We start from the raw sequence: 15,971 nt of genomic DNA on the forward strand, positions 1-15,971 counted from the left end.
TTTTTAGACATTAAATGTTGATAGTTAGCCTTGGCCTTTATTAAAAAAAAAAAAGTCGGGGGAGGAAGTTCATACCAGCCATGACTACAATAAGGAAAGAAGTACATGACTAGCCCACTTATTCTAGCAGGGACAGAATTCTATTGCCTAATATATTTCTATTATTTAAGGCAACCAAAGTCCTCTTCAGACTAATACACGGAGGAGTGAACAAAGCTGCACCCCTGCCCCTTATTGTCACACATCCCAGCAAGCCTGCTAGGGTGAGCGCTTATGAGTCACCAAAAACAGAGGACAGTGATTTACATAAAATTTGCATGTGAATATATATGGGATTTATGCTCCACTCTGAAAATGTGACGGAGCTCTGAAGGAGCTCCGAGTTTTCAGGGTGGAGAGGGTTAAAAACCATTGAATTCTCGCAGAGCAGAGATGCGCCTTATTGGAGCTTCAATCTGGTTTTGGATAACCATTCTATTATAGTCTATGGGAATTAACAATTAATTTCCCCCTCAACCCCCCCATAAACACACACATACTTCTGATTCTGCATTAATTCACCCCTGCACATTTATGGAGAGAGCTTTTCTTCTTTATTTTGCTGATGCACAGCAGTTGTACATCTTCAGTTTATAAAAATAGAGATCTGCTGCATTCTTTGACCATTTGCTCTAATGGGATGAAACAGGGGGTGCCAAGTTTCATCTCTTTATCTTTTAAAATGACAGCGTGTTGTTTTAAAAAAATTAAACCTCAAACTTTTTTTAAAAATCCTAAAAATCAAGGTATGAACAGATCTGCTTCAAACTCACCATGCCAAAATCCTTCTGATTGTTTATTGTCTTTAAACCAGACTTAACCTGGACAGCCCTTCAAATAAAGGGTGCCTTCAAAACAGAGGATCGTCCTATATAAAAGAGGACATAGGGACACCCCTGATGTACACAGTTAGGCTGCTTAAAAATCAGTTGAAGTGAATCTGCAAGTGATCTGTTGAAGTTAGGCTGCAATCATAAGAAGAGCCTAAGGGTCCATCTAGACCATCTAGATCAGACTAAGGATCCATCTAGACCAGCATTCTGTTCACACAGTGGCCAACCAGCTGCCCATGGGAAATTCACAATCGTATACCCTCTTCACTCAATGGGACATACTTCTGATTATTTATGTATGGGACTGCACTGATAACTGCCTAAGAGCACAATCCTATGCATCTTTATACAGAAAAAAATGTCTGGGGAATGCTAGGAGTTGTAGGACTTTTTTCTGTCTAAACGTGCATAGGATTGTGCCCTAAATGGGGAATGGGAATGCATAGGCATCTACTTTCAGAATTGAAAACATTCTTCTGCCAGTCCTTTTAACATATGTAATAATGTCACAGAAATATCTTAAATCAGATACGTGTCACAAGTTCAAAAACGAACAGCAAAATCCATGTTTTCAAAAATTAGTTGCTTAATTCATAAGAACGCATGAGTAACTAGTTAAATGGTAGACATTAAAATAAATCGTCAATTGTAATCATTGTACGCTCTCCTTTTGTATTAAAATTAGTTTTAAAATAAATGGAAAATACTCATTTTTAAGAAGACACAATTAGAGAGAAGGTGCTTATCATTCAGCTTGGTATCCAGAAGGTATTATGTGTTGAATGAATATAAAAAAGCAAATTATACTGTTTGACTTTGCTCTTTCAGTTATTTGTCAGTTTTACAACCATGCATAATTCTACCTTCTAATGTTAAATGATTCATTTAAATACCAAATCATATGTTGACATTTCAGCCCCGGTGTCTTCTAAAGCAAAAGCGAGAAAATAAATAGCATTATGCAGACAGGATGCAACCTAACATCGATGTCAGACTGTCTTATGAATTGTGTCTTTTATGGATTGTTTTTTCTATTAACCTCCACTAGAGAGCACTCGAGCTGCCTGATGAGCATAACACACAACGGAAAGAAAGAAAGAAAGAAAGAAAGAAAGAAAGAAAGAAAGAAAGAAAGAAAGAAGTTTAGGACACAGAGATCCATAGAAACCCCTTGAATTAAAGAGTTAAGGTTCTAATCACTGACCCTGAGGGGAAAACAATGCACAGTCAATAACACTCCCATTGTTATCTTCTTAATGTCAACATCTAAGTGGCTGCAAAAAGCTGTAACAATGCTTCAAGGGACAATAGCCAAGTTTACAGTGACCATTTTTCTGAGTCGCCAAACAACCTCCTGGACAAATCCACCATGACTTCCATTATGGAGTCACATTCAAAGAGGCAAAGATCTGAGGATGATTCCCCTCCCCCACTCCACAAACCCCAAAACTAATATTGCTGGGAGTTATGCTTAACATTTTAAAAGAAGGTGTTCTGTGTGAGAGAGGTTATGTGTGTTATTTTTATTTCTTAATAAATGGGAATTACTGTAAATTACTAGGGCTGTGCAGGGAGCCGCCCAATCCGCCTCGGAGGCCAATCCGGAGCCCCTGAAGCAGCCCCGATCTGCCTCGGGGCTGTCTCAGGGGTTCCCAATGCACCACAGTGCCGAAGCTGAGGTGACGTTCAGGCCCTCCGAGGCAACTTGGAGTTTTCTGGGTGCGGGCTGCAGCCTACTTCTGGGCTTCAGCTTCCTCGGAGTGGAAGCTGCTGGACGCAAGCCGGCAGTGGACCCAGGTAAGTGGAGAAGGGGGGCTTACCTGGGGCCGCCGCCACTGCCTGGCAGCGGCGGAAGACGGAGGTGAGTGGGGAAGAGGAGAGGGGGGCTTACTGCTGCCTCCATCACTGCCGCCATCTTTCTTCTGGCAGCTTCCAGTGCCGCCAGTGGAAATGAAAAGGAGTAGGCCACACGATAATTTAAAATCATCTACGGGCATACTACTCTGAAAGCGCCCGATCTCATCTGATCTCGAAAGCTAAGCATGGGCAGGCATGGTTAGTACTTGGATAATTTAAAATCACTCAACCTACTCCCTTTCATTTCTGGCGGTGGCACTGGAAGCCGCCAGAAGAAAAATGGTGGCAGCAATGGAGGCAGCAGGTAAGGAGACTGGGGGCGGTGGCTCTGAAACACTGAGGCGTCCCAAAGCTTTGGAGCTTCAGGCCAGCTCGGCCTTTGCCCAAACTACCTTGGATCTGGTTCGGAAGGGTCCAAACCATCCTGATCCACTTCGAATTTGAGGTTCGGATCCGAGGCGGTGCACAGCCCTATAAATTACTGTAAAGAAGAACCTCCTTTTGACTGAGAGATTAATCACAATTTACTTTTTAAACCTGCACAACGTGAATTTAAGTGGGAAAATACATGTGCTGGGTCTTTCACATCCAGCATAGTGGTGGGTATTTGTGAACAGTGCAAATTTTTTTTGCGGGGGGATGCCATATGATTTCCAAAATGCTATGAGTACTGTCTTCTTCAGGAACCAAAGTATCTTCTGATAAACCTGACTGTTCAAGAATTGTTTCATTTTTTTCTATTTAACCCTTTGACTTCTTTTATCTCACAGGGAGCCCCAAAATGCTTCTATAATAGATGCCCATCATCCACAGGGGAAATACCCGAGGTCATATCTTGCTCTAATCCATAATAGGAAGAATGGCATTAATTACATTGTAGGAATATCTTTGGTGGCATCTTGGAGTGTTCAACTTTTATCAGGAGAAAGTGTCATAAATTATTGGTTGCTTTTGAAATATTCTTTTTCAGTACAAATGGGAGTGGAGGGAAACTGGCTACTTCCTCATTCAGAGGAATGCAAAAGTGTGCTCTTACATCATCCAGTAAATGAAATCCCTTAAATTTGTTTTATCTCTAGTAGGGATACTGGAGAAATTCAAGACAGACTAAAATGAGTTTGGATTTCTAAGAATTTAGCCTGTGGAATCTGATGCGGACCAGCCTCCCCAGGCCATGTGAATCCCACGGATTTCCAGATGATGATGATGATGATGATGATTTCCTGAAATTTATGCAAATTTATTCACAGGAAAATATGCAAGCTTCTGTTGAGACATGCCAAGCTAGAAAATATGAATGGAATGGGGGACAATACACTAAATGTTACGTGCTAATATAAATCATGTAAATTGTTGCAAACTTTCTTACGGAATTAGTGGCATATTTTTCCTGCATAACAGGAAAGAAAATCTAATCATTCTGTGAATGGATGCTAGAATGAACAACGTGGCACAATCCATGAATATTGGACAGATTTCACAAAATCTGGATATCCCTAATCCCTAGACGTACATTCGTAAAGCAGCTTCCTGTGTTCTCAGATCATTATTGCAGCTGAGAGTATATCAGGAAAACAAATAAATAAGTGTATCCAGTGTCCCCCAAAAGTGAGTTGAGAAGACAACACACAGCCCACACTGAGTCCATCTGTTGTATTGACTGGTATTGACTAAAATATTATAAGTAAAACCTTTGATAGTTCTGCTGTGTGCCGCTATGGCTTTTCGAACTTTGGCTTGTGCAAACCGTAGCACAGTGGCTAAGAGCAATGTCATTCTCAAAGGACGTCACACTTATACCAGGCCCTATAAATCCTCTGGATGGCCCTGCAAAACTGACTACAGGGTCGAGGTACACCAAGGGCATTCCTCTCCCAAGGCGCTATTTATCTTAGGGCCAGCCCTGGTTACAGTGGTGTAGCGTTGGGCTAGGACCAGGGAAACCTGGATTCAAATCCTCACTCCGCCATGAAACTCTCTTAGTCGGTCATTATCTCTCAACAGAACCTACCTCACAGGGTTGTTTAGGGTGACCATATGAAAAGGAGGACAGGGCTCCTGTATCTTTAACAGTTTCATAGAAAAGGGAATTTCAGCAGGTGTCATTTGTATCTATGGAGAACCTGGTGAAATTCCCTCTTCATCGCAACAGTTAAAGCTGCAGGAGCTATACTAGAGTGACCAGATTTAAAAGAGGGCAGGGCACCTGCAGCTTCAACTGTTGTGATGAAGAGAAAATTTCACCAGATTCTCCACATATACAAATGACACCTGCTGAAATACCCTTTTCAATACAACTGTTAGAGATACAGGAGCCCTGTCCTCCTTTTCATACGGTCACCCTAGGGTTGCTGCAAGCAAAAAATGATGGAGCAGGAAGAAACATGGTGACAACAACCTTGAGCTCCTTGGAGAAAAGGTGGGATGTAACTGTAACAAGCAAACAAAACATGTCTTTCTAATACATGTCTTCAAGCCCCACATTCTGCCAAAAGGCTCTGGGCCTTTAACCAGAATCTCAGGGTCTGAGGCTTACAAACACAAGGGCTGTGTTTGCTCTATCCCTTAAGCCAAAGGAAACATGAATGTATTCTTAAACTATCTTCCTAATGCCTCCTGTTAGAGATTGCTGTGACTTGGTACATTAAGTCGTACTGCCTGCATGAAATTTAAAATATTTAATCTAGATCTGTACAGATGTTGTGACTCTTCATACAATCACGCAATTCATCTCTGAATCTTTATACAGAGGGAAAAGGAACTATTCTCACTCATTTAGTCATCTAATATTGATGGTTGATAGCCTATTCCTTACTCTATCTATCAATCTAACTATCTAAACACTGATTCAAGGAAAGCAGATAAATGGCTAGTAAATGAAGTTCATGGTTGATGTGAGCACAAACAGGCATCACTTCAAATAACAGACTCAAATTCCGAGAATGTACACAGTACTTTACCATTCTGCATCACAGAATCGCCCATCATTCAAAGTACAAACAGGCCAAAGATAGCAAGAAAGCAAGTGAAGGTTGTGTTCAAGTTGCTCAATCTAAGACTTTGATTTACAATGGCTGTGAAGTTACCAGGGGACAAAAACACACACAAAAAGCCACACCACTATTGTGCTACTTGTTTCTTATAAATAGAAATTGAGAGTCTGAAATATATTCAGTTGAGATTTATAGTGGTAGCCATCTAAAACAACTGGAAGGAACCAGGTACCCTATCCTTACTCCAGGAAGTTGTCTCTTTTATTTTCCAAAGTACCAGAGCAAAATCTTTTATATGTAAACAAAATGGTCAGTTCTTTACCCAGGCTCTGAGTACTACTGATGTTAATTAATCTTTGGGAGTGAATTTTCATAAATTAAAAAACAAAACTGAGAAACTATTTCCCCACCCCCTAAAAAAAAAATTTGATAAGGAAAGTTATTGTTTTTCTGCAATCCTTGGAAAGGTTGTGAGTTCACAGTACAGAAATATTATATTAAATTCTAAAGTTGGACTTTCTAACTCTGTTACTAGCATACACATATAGAAATCCAGCCAGGAAATGCGATCAGATGCTTGAACCCAGACATCCAGGAATACAAAACCCAGATTGAAATGTAACCTTCTTGTTCCTCAGAACGATGCATCCCTGACCACACCCTCCAAAAGGGCAGAGGGGCCATATGAACTCCACTGTTCCCATTTCCTTCTGTCGTACAGGAAAAGGACCTCAGTTGTGACAAGCTTATGTGCAGTCATCATGCCCCTGTGAAAGGGTCACCACTCATTTCTCCTTATGACATCTCTGAATAACAGCAAAAACGAGAAGGAAAACAAATGTATACAAGTAGGACCCGCAACAAAATTTTGCACTGGGGGGGGGGCTCCCTCCCTGTTTAGGATTCCATCCACTTCATTCCATTTCACCTCCTTCCCCCCACCACCACCCCAGCCGCCACCCTAGTTTTCCATTCCCTCCACAAAAGTCATTCACCATTCCACGCCCAGCGAGCATGCTCAGCTTTCAGGGGAGGCTGGCGGGTGTCATGTCAGTGGGGCAGTGAATACGCTCTGGGTTTTGGTCAGAACTTCAAGGTGCAGAAGCACCTTGGATAGCTCCTTAAAGTTCTAGCTGGTTTTGGCTGAACCCCAGAGCAGATTGACATCAGAGCCATCAACTTCCATTTGTCAATTTTTGGGGGGTGCTTTTGTGTTTTTCACCCCCTGAGTTTCTTTCTTAAGATTTTTTTGTACTTCTGCAGAACTTTGGCTCCCTCCCCCCACCCCACACAAATCTGCAGATACTCCTCTTGTGTGTGGGAGATGGTGTGTGTGTGTGTGTAAAGGATTTTGTTTGTATGAAGACCATTAAGTCCGGAGTCTGAAATTACCTAACTGCATCTCTGACATCTACAACCTTCTATTGCTACAATGGTTTTAGACACAGTTGCTGCATTTTAAAAATACCTTTTCCTATTAAGTTTAATAGACACAATGATGGGGAAGCTATATCAACTGATCAAGAACTCTTTTAAGCTACTTAACATTTTAGCAAATTATACGTTGGAAAAACAATATCTTGTTCTTAAAAAAATGATGTGTAGTAACTTACGGGAATCTGCATAATTATGAACTTATCCCAGGTCAATTGAGTAAGTGCAGTGGACCAACTATGAACAGTTACAGTATGTGATAATTAAGCTCCATATCTTCACAGGGAGTCATTCTGATATTGGAGCGTTCAATTTCAATAAAGGCGATTTAAAATAATGTATGTTAGCTATAAACTGCCTAAATGGGGAAAGGAAGGAAATTAAAATTCATAGAAACAGTATGTGGGCTGCTTAAGAAAACAGCTTTCTGTTTTGGCATGGCACAAAATGCTAAAGCACTTTGCATCAGATAGCAAAAGCAAAGGAAGAATGGAAGGGCACAAGGGTTCAGCATGTGTTAAAAGTGAAATCTAGCCAAATGAATTAAAACGTAAGGAATATAAATCAGGGGCAAATATACCCTACCTGTCCCGTCCCATCCCCCCTCTTTCTAGGGGTGCAGAGTTCTCCACAGATTGTAAGAGTAGCATAATTCTGCTGGAATGGAGGAATGGTGGGATGGGGAAATCATGATCACAGCTAATACAGCCTATGAAGTGGGGGAAAGGCAGCCATTTCTGATTAGAAAGCCACCAATTTGGAACAAGGCTAATGCCCTGATCCTAGGCTCTGGCAAAGAACAGAATTCAATATCACCATTTAATACCAGAAGATAAATAAAACAAAACAAAATAACACTTTTTACTCATTGTTTCCACACATACAGTAAATGTGGAGAGGTAAATGTGCCAACCAGAAGGGCAGTGAAACGGGTGGTCCACAGATAAGGCAAGGGCTTCTGCATGCTTCGGAGAGTCCTTGGCATGCAGGAGAGTGTAACTTCATAGGAAAAGAAAAGAAAAAGTTGGTAGGGGAGGAGAAATCCTCCTAATAAAGATCGCACATGAGCAAAGCCCTCTGGTAGGAAAGCAACTTCATAATTAGACATCCTAACAGTGAAGAAAGAGGGGATCGGCCCATTTTCTCCCCTCTATCCTTTGGAAAAGGAGAGAGCTTGGGGAAGAGGAGCTATATAACCTTCCTTCCCCCACTCTATTGCTCAGGTAGGTAGGTAGCTTGCTGCAAAGCCAGTCCTGAAACCTTCTGTGCTCAAGTTCAGGGCTGCACATTTTATTGTTTAATGGTTTTATACCCCACCTGTTCAATAGGTTCCCAATGTGGCTTACAAAAAGTTAAAATGACAATAAAAGGTCTAGAGTTAAGGACTCTGGACTCACCCCACCAAATAATGCTAAAGGGGCTGTCTATACATGGGGAAAGCCCAGAGTGGCTGTGGATCTGTGCTGTGTCAGTTAGATGATGCACGTGCAGGTTTTTCAGCTGCCACTGAGCTTCCCACAATGCTGCATTTTGGAAAAGGTGGGGATTTACCATGTCTTTTTCAAAGACAGTGATCACGCCAGCACAGCAGAAGGGCTAGATCAGCCATGGGGAGAGGTGGGGGCTGGGAGACGCGTTCCCAGAAGTCCAGGAACATGTCTTCCAGCCCCTACCCCCAGTGTCGATCTAGCCTTCTGCTGCCCTAGATCGACACTGGGGGAGGGCTGGAGGACCCGTTCCTGGAAGTCCAGGAACACGTCTTCCAGCCCTTTTCCCCAGTGAATTGGGGGGGGGCAGTCCTGGTTGCCCCAGAGACCTCCATTTTTTTGGAGGTCTCCGGGGTTTCACGGTGCATCTGGTCACCCTAAGTTGCTAAGTTGACGAATCTCTCCCAGCAGGCCACTCCGCAGTCTGGGGATGGAAGAAGAAAAGGTCCTCTGGGTAACAGTTGTCAGCCTAGTTTTGGCTGACTGGAGTAAATTCTGAGTGTACGAAGCAGATTGCACAGGGGAAGGTGATCCCGCAGGTAACCTGGACCCAAACCACATAGGGCTTTAAGAGTAATAACCAACACTTCGTATTTTGCCTGGAAACTAATTGGCAGCCAGTGGATATTTATTTAAAGAAATAAATAACAGACAGTGGTCAGGGAAAGTGGCTGGGGCCAGGAGAGTAGGTCATGGCCATCTGGTACCACATCCCCTTCTCCTCGTGGGCCAGACTGTAAACCCTGGCAGTCTGGATTTGACACATGGGCCTGCGTTTCAACACCTCTGGAGTAGGTCTCCTCAGCACCACTTCATGAGAGTTCTGGATTAACTTAATTTGTACAAGGTACACCCGATGAGCTGATGTGGAAAGCTAGAAGTGAATTTTCATCTTAGCACTTAGCGGAGCAAGCTTTCTGTTGAAAGAATATGGGATTAGGAACCTTGCTTTTTACTTTGGGGGCATAGTCTAGTGAATAAAGCACTAGTCTGGATTGGTGTTTGAACAGCCATGGTCTGCTTCTATTACTCTTCCATCACACTGTTAATTTTCAGCAAAGCATAAAATGTCTCATGGCCTCATCTCCATTCCTGGAAAACAAATGAAAATGATGTGGCTTCTCATGATAAGCCATGCGCCACGGTTTCCTATATACGTTTAGAGCCACTGCTGCCTCAAAAGTAAAGTAAAAGTAATAATATGGAGCATTGCGAAGTGACACAAAACCTAATAAAAATCAGCCCTCTAGAAGGAGAGCCCAGCCACTGAAGGATTTCTCTTTGGAGATATAGTACAGAGGGATGGCATTTTTATGCCACCCTACACACTTCAGTAACTGCTTTCACATATTCTTTTTGCTGTGTTGCCATGATTTGGAGGGAGGGGGGAAGAAGGCAGGAAGGCAGGATAGATGACTCATTCTTCCACAACCCCCCTTTAATCCCTTTACACAAACTCTTTTATTCAGGTTCTGCTTAGAAATCCAAAATGCCATTAAAAGATGAGAGGAGGGAGAAACAGTGAGGGTACCATAAATCACTGCTCGACTGTTCTCTGAACCACTTCAACAGACTAGCTATGAAAAGAGTCTTATGTTAGATTCTAGGAGCATCTCTCTTTCCCTTTTTCTTTCTTTTTGTGAGTTTCTTTTTACCTTAAATTGATGTACAGAAAAGGCCAAGAGGTTCCTCCTTTTGGAAAGGCCTATTATTTCCCATCCAAGTTCTAAAATAGGATGATCACAGCAGTCCACTCTAATATCTTGCTGTAGGCCAGTTCAAATGTTAAATAACATACATCACAAGGAACTGTTGACTGCCTGTGTACCTCAGCGGGCTGGCACTATCTATCTATACCTATGGTTTGTTAGAAGAAATAACTCTGAAACTTACAAAGTATCTTAAGCTCTAAATAGGTCTCTTTGCTTTACCAATCAGTTCTTCTAGGATCAGATAATCTTTTGGAGGCTTTTCAGATGTTCCTGATAAACCAATTAATCAATACCTACATTTTACCCAGTAACTCCTGGAAAGTGGATTAAATTAGGAATAGCTGGCTGATTTCATTGTTAAATTTCTCTGCTGCCTCTCCCACAGCCTCAAGATGGCTAGTATAGATATATACAATCTATTACTACCAAACATCATACAACCACAACCAAAATGGATCAGAACACAACCATCATACAATCAAAGTTATATTTTCACCAAGATATCTTTTGACCTCAAACACATATTATGGGGGGGGGTGTCCACTGAGCTGCCACCACTTATAGGGAATTCTTGTCGTTGTCCCCCACCCGAAAATGTTTACATTTCAGGGCCTAAGGAATGCCATGCCACTATATAAAAAAACCCTTTTCCCAACCTGTCAGTGAGTAGTTTGTATGCGCTTTGACACTGACGGATTGGGGAAAGGGGACCAGACCATCCACTTAGCAAGCTGATCCTCAGGGTTTGTGGGTACCTCGCTTCTATTACACACTTGCCTGAATCTCAAGCAAGGGCTTTTTTAAATCCAGATGAAGTCTCCACCCTCTTTCCCATTTGCAGTAACCAAGGCAGTATTTCCCAAGCAAAGGTAGGAAGGGGGAATTGAAAAGTTGTTTGACAAGTATCAAACAACTTAATGTGTGGAGTGGATGAAACTGACAAGGATATTGACAAGTGAATATGCCTCTATGGGGCTACATAGCAGACAGGCAGACTTGAGATTGTGCACAGTTGCACAAGAGCAGCAATTTAAAAATAATAATAATAAAAAGGCAACATTTGCTCACATTTCAAGATAAAAAAATGCACAAATTCCAATTTGCGCAACTGGCAGAACCTAGGGGAAAAAATTCCTGGAGTCCATGGAAGGGAAATCTGATGCAGTCCGCACCTTGCTTACCAGACTGGAAACACTACAGAAATCCACAATGGATTTCCCAGCATTGTACATCCCTAATGGTTGGGCATCTCTTAAGGGCCCATGCTCTAGCAGGGTCCACTGACAAGAGTCCTCTGAAATTGTTCCTCCTTCTCACCATTGCAAGAAGCTTGTTCACCTGCCTCTCGCTCCGGCCCAGACAACAGTGGAGATGAGAAGCAGGAGTATTACATGCCACTGCCTACTTACTCACTGGCTGGCTTCCTGTCAAGCAAGTAAGTGGTAGCAATGATGGGAAAGATGAGGAGGAGCAATAGCGGCTGGTGACACTGGTGATAAGACGGCTTACATACTGAGGGACAGGAACCATTGGGGTCCAAGGACCTTCAAGAACCTGGAGTCAAAACTGGACTCAACCACCTGGGTATTGGCAGCAATGGTGCCAGCCTTTTTCCAAGAACTGCATCCTCTGCCAGGAGGAAGCAGAAATCATTTTTATTTATTTATTTATTTATTTGTAACATTTAAATACCACTCAATATAATAGAATTTCTCAGCAGTTCACAACATTTTGGTGGAAACACCCACACCACCAGCCCCTGCCATTTAGGAACCACTAATGGAAAGCAGTTCCCAGGTTGGTTTGGTAACATTTAAAGGGGGGCAAAATAGGAAAGGTACTGGACAATTAGATATATATATATATATAATATTGACTGTTGACCATTGTTGACCAAATATGTTGGCCATTGCAGAGGTGAGCAGAAGAGGCAACAAATGAGCAGGTGACAGGGGAGGAAGATGAAGGGGGTCTGGCGAGGGAAGGCAATAGGGTCTGGTAAGCCCACTGGGTGATCCAATGCACCCACGGGCACCATGTTGCTGACCCCTGGACTATTATGATGAAATAAATAAATAAATGGGCTCAATAGAAACAAATTCTCCCTCAGATGTGTTCGGTGCAGGATGTAAAAGGCTGGTCTTTAGAGGTCAAAACCAGCACTCTGCACAATGCCCAACCTGGTTGAGAAATGTGTTGCCATTAAACTCAGCAGTGGAACATCACTCAAAGCTCTATCACACGGGGGCGGAGGGGGAGGAATCACGCTTTCCTACCCTCACTTCTCCACTCTCACTTTTGTTGCTCAATACTTCCTCTTTCTCAGAGAGATGAAAGAGGAAGTAAACACTGTGCACGTGGCCCATTCAGTGGGCTGTTTCTATCACACCACTTATACTGCACACAGCTGGAGTTAGCGGCAAGTTCTGTCTCTAAAAATAATATTGATTTACCAGGGTCTTTTTTTGTCATGCGAGGAAAGCTAGAAGGGTCAGGAGACACATGGGAGGCAAACAATGTCATGAATAGGACCCACAAAAACCCATGAGGGCCCAGTAACAAGCATGAAATAAAATGTTTGTCTGATGACGCTCTTAGTTCCTGGAATTTGGTGAGCAAGGCACCAGCTCTTTCCAAGGGATATCCCAGGAAAGAAGGCAGGTGTTTTAAAAAAAATGTCCCAAGGCAGTGCAAAAGTGTTAGGCATTCTATTTGTAAGTGTGCTGTATTTAGTGAAGTAACAGCTGTAGCATTTGTAATCCTCATTGCTGAATTGCCTGAAACCAAAGACCATCCCAGGCCCTGTGAATGCACCACATGAACCAAATAAAACAAGACAAAGCAAACGCTACTCTGAAGACCTTATCATTGGATAATAATGTAATTGCTGCGCTTTGATGCCTCTCCTTTGTACTTAAAGATGGTATCAACTGTATTCACTGCTTTTTCTTTTTGCTTTTGCAGCAAAAGGTTAAGGATAAGACTTCAATTTAATAAAGCAAACAAAGCTAGCAATCGCTATTATCTGCTATGGGGAAAACACTGGATGTATTTAACATCACCTAAATGAAACTGAAAAATATTGGCTGTGGTGCACTTCCATGCAATAGTAGCAATTGCTATAACGGCTAAACTGGACTAGGCATTAATCACATCATTAGCCCTTATGTGAGTGTTTTAAAATAATAAATAGCAGGCATGTACGTTGGAGGGTGGCCTGGATAGGGACCATGGCCTGTGGGGAAGGGGCTTACTACTTTGTCCCTATTGCAGTCTGACTGAAACCTGGAAGGGATTCGCTGACATTGGTGCCTTCACTGATCTTTCTTAGTCCTACCTAGAGATGGGAGGGTTGAATTTGGAACCTTCTATATACAAAGCTTAAACTCTGCCATCCCTATAGCCCTTTCCTAAAATTATAATCCCTAGACTGAAAATTATAATTAATTTTTACTAATGTCAATTTAAGTCAGTTGTTCACAATCTACACTTTTAAAATATTTTTTTCAGCTATATATAGTTGTGAAGTCTTTACAGAACATTAGTTAGGAAAAGCAAAGAATCCGGCTGTTAACTCACATCAGTAGAGATAATATCAGGACAACATAGTAATTTATTTCAAGTGTGTCAGTTCTAAGGTCACACTGGAAAACCTGTAGTTGGCTAATCTGCTAAACCCTGAACCAAAATGTCCTAACCTTGAGTACAAGTTTCCCAGATGTGCAGCAAAAATAAAGGGCATTGCCACACTTAAAGGTACAGGATGTTGTTTATTCCATAAAAATGGAAAAATAACATGGAATTTGGCAGTACTCTGCACTACCAGGGTTTGTGGGGGGTGGGGGGGGTGGAAAGTGGGGGATAACGTTCAATAAAATTTATTATTTATTTATTATTGCATTTATATCCCGCCTTCTTTCCTGCAAGGAACCCAAGGCGACGTACATAACCCTCCTCCCCCTCTCCTCTTTATCCTCACAATAACCCTGTGAGGTGGGTTGGGCTGAGAATCTGTGGCTGGCCCAAAGTCACCCAGTTGGTTTCCATGGATGAGTGGGGACTAGAACCCAGATCTCCCGACTCTTAGTCCGACACTCTAGCCACTACACCACACTGGAAATATGTGAAATCACATATTTCAAAGATTTCTAGTGATTTATTTTAGGTGTTCTGCAGAAAGATGCCACAAAATATTTTTTTTAAAAAAACCAAGGTAAATATACAACATAAGTGGTATCTTTTATCACATTTATGATTTTAAAAGCCAATTTATTCTATTGGCTTTTTAATGTATTTGAACAGTGGAAGCTGGTGGCTCCAATGTCAGTGGGCAATGAATCAACTCTGGGTTTCAGTGAGAACCAATCAGAACTCTAAAGGAGCTATCCAAGGTGCAGAACCCCTTTAGAGTTCTGACTAGTTCTCGCAGGAGCCCAGAGCGGCTTCACACACACACCCTCCACTGACATCAGAGCCACCAGCCTACACTGGATTTAAATATCTATTTAATATAATTCAGCAGCTAAAGCCTACACTTCCCACTTTAAAGCTGTTCAAATTTATTTAAATCTCCTGTGGTACCACCTGGTTAGCCTGCTCCTTGAAGTTTTATCCAGATTACTTCAGTCTTTAACTATATTCTAGGTTTCTAAAAATCTATTCGAAAAATGCAGCTTAACAATATGCTATACTAGAACTCAGTTTATTGTTCACCTGGCTATTGGTTAAGTTTTTGAGCCTGCATGTTCTTTTTGCTTTTTGTACTAGTTAAGACATGGAGATGAGATGAAGAAGAAGAAACACGGAAATGTTGTGGGTGCACTGCTCCACCTACATTGTGTGTATTCACAGAAGGTGGGCAATGAAAACATGCCCTTTCACCTGTGCATGGGGAAAAATATAATCATGACTCTATACTTCATGTACACACAGCTTTTAAAGGGCTGATTTCCCTCTTACATATTACTGGGTACACACAGAGAGGACATGCAGTATGCCCAATCATTTTGTAGTATGTAAAGTATCTCTTATTCATGTGCATGTCTTTGTATCTGAGTATTATATATTAACTTCCTATGACTATAGAATAATTTCATGCAAATGCATTTCTTGAGCTAGGGCATATCTATACCAAGCAGGATATTCCACTATGAAAGCGGTATATAAAAGGCAGGAGCCACACTACTGCTTTATAGCAGTGTTGAAGTGTATTGACAACTGCTGGGGCTCATTGACACATACCATATACCACTTTAATATAACTTTCATGGTGTTATATCCTGCTTGGTGTAGATATGTCATGGGCTTCAACAGTTGTCAGTGCACTTCAGTACCATTATATAAAGCAGTAGTGTAGATCCTGCACTAGACTACACATGGGCAACTTGTGTTTTTGGCCTACAGCTTCCAGGATCCCTCAACTTTGGCTATGTTGACTGGAACTGATGTGAGTTGTAAGCCAAAACTTAATCATTTTATTAATGATTTGGACAAGGAGGTGCAGGGAACGCTTATCAGATTTGCAGATGACACAAAATTGGGTGGGATAGCTAATACCCTGGAAGACAGAAAAAAACTTCAAAGTGATCTTGATAGGCTGGACTGGGCTAAAAACAA

The 15,971-nt window shown here is 41.9% G+C and overlaps 1 protein-coding gene across 1 annotated transcript in view; it reads right to left on the reverse strand.

The window, feature by feature from the left end:
• CA8 (carbonic anhydrase 8) overlaps positions 1–15,971 on the reverse strand; it is a 51,599-nt gene that overhangs the window by 23,440 nt on the left and 12,188 nt on the right. The window lies entirely within an intron of this gene.

The sequence above is a fragment of the Elgaria multicarinata genome, chromosome 7 (genome assembly GCF_023053635.1).
Source record: "Elgaria multicarinata webbii isolate HBS135686 ecotype San Diego chromosome 7, rElgMul1.1.pri, whole genome shotgun sequence".
NCBI lineage: Eukaryota > Metazoa > Chordata > Lepidosauria > Squamata > Anguidae > Elgaria > Elgaria multicarinata.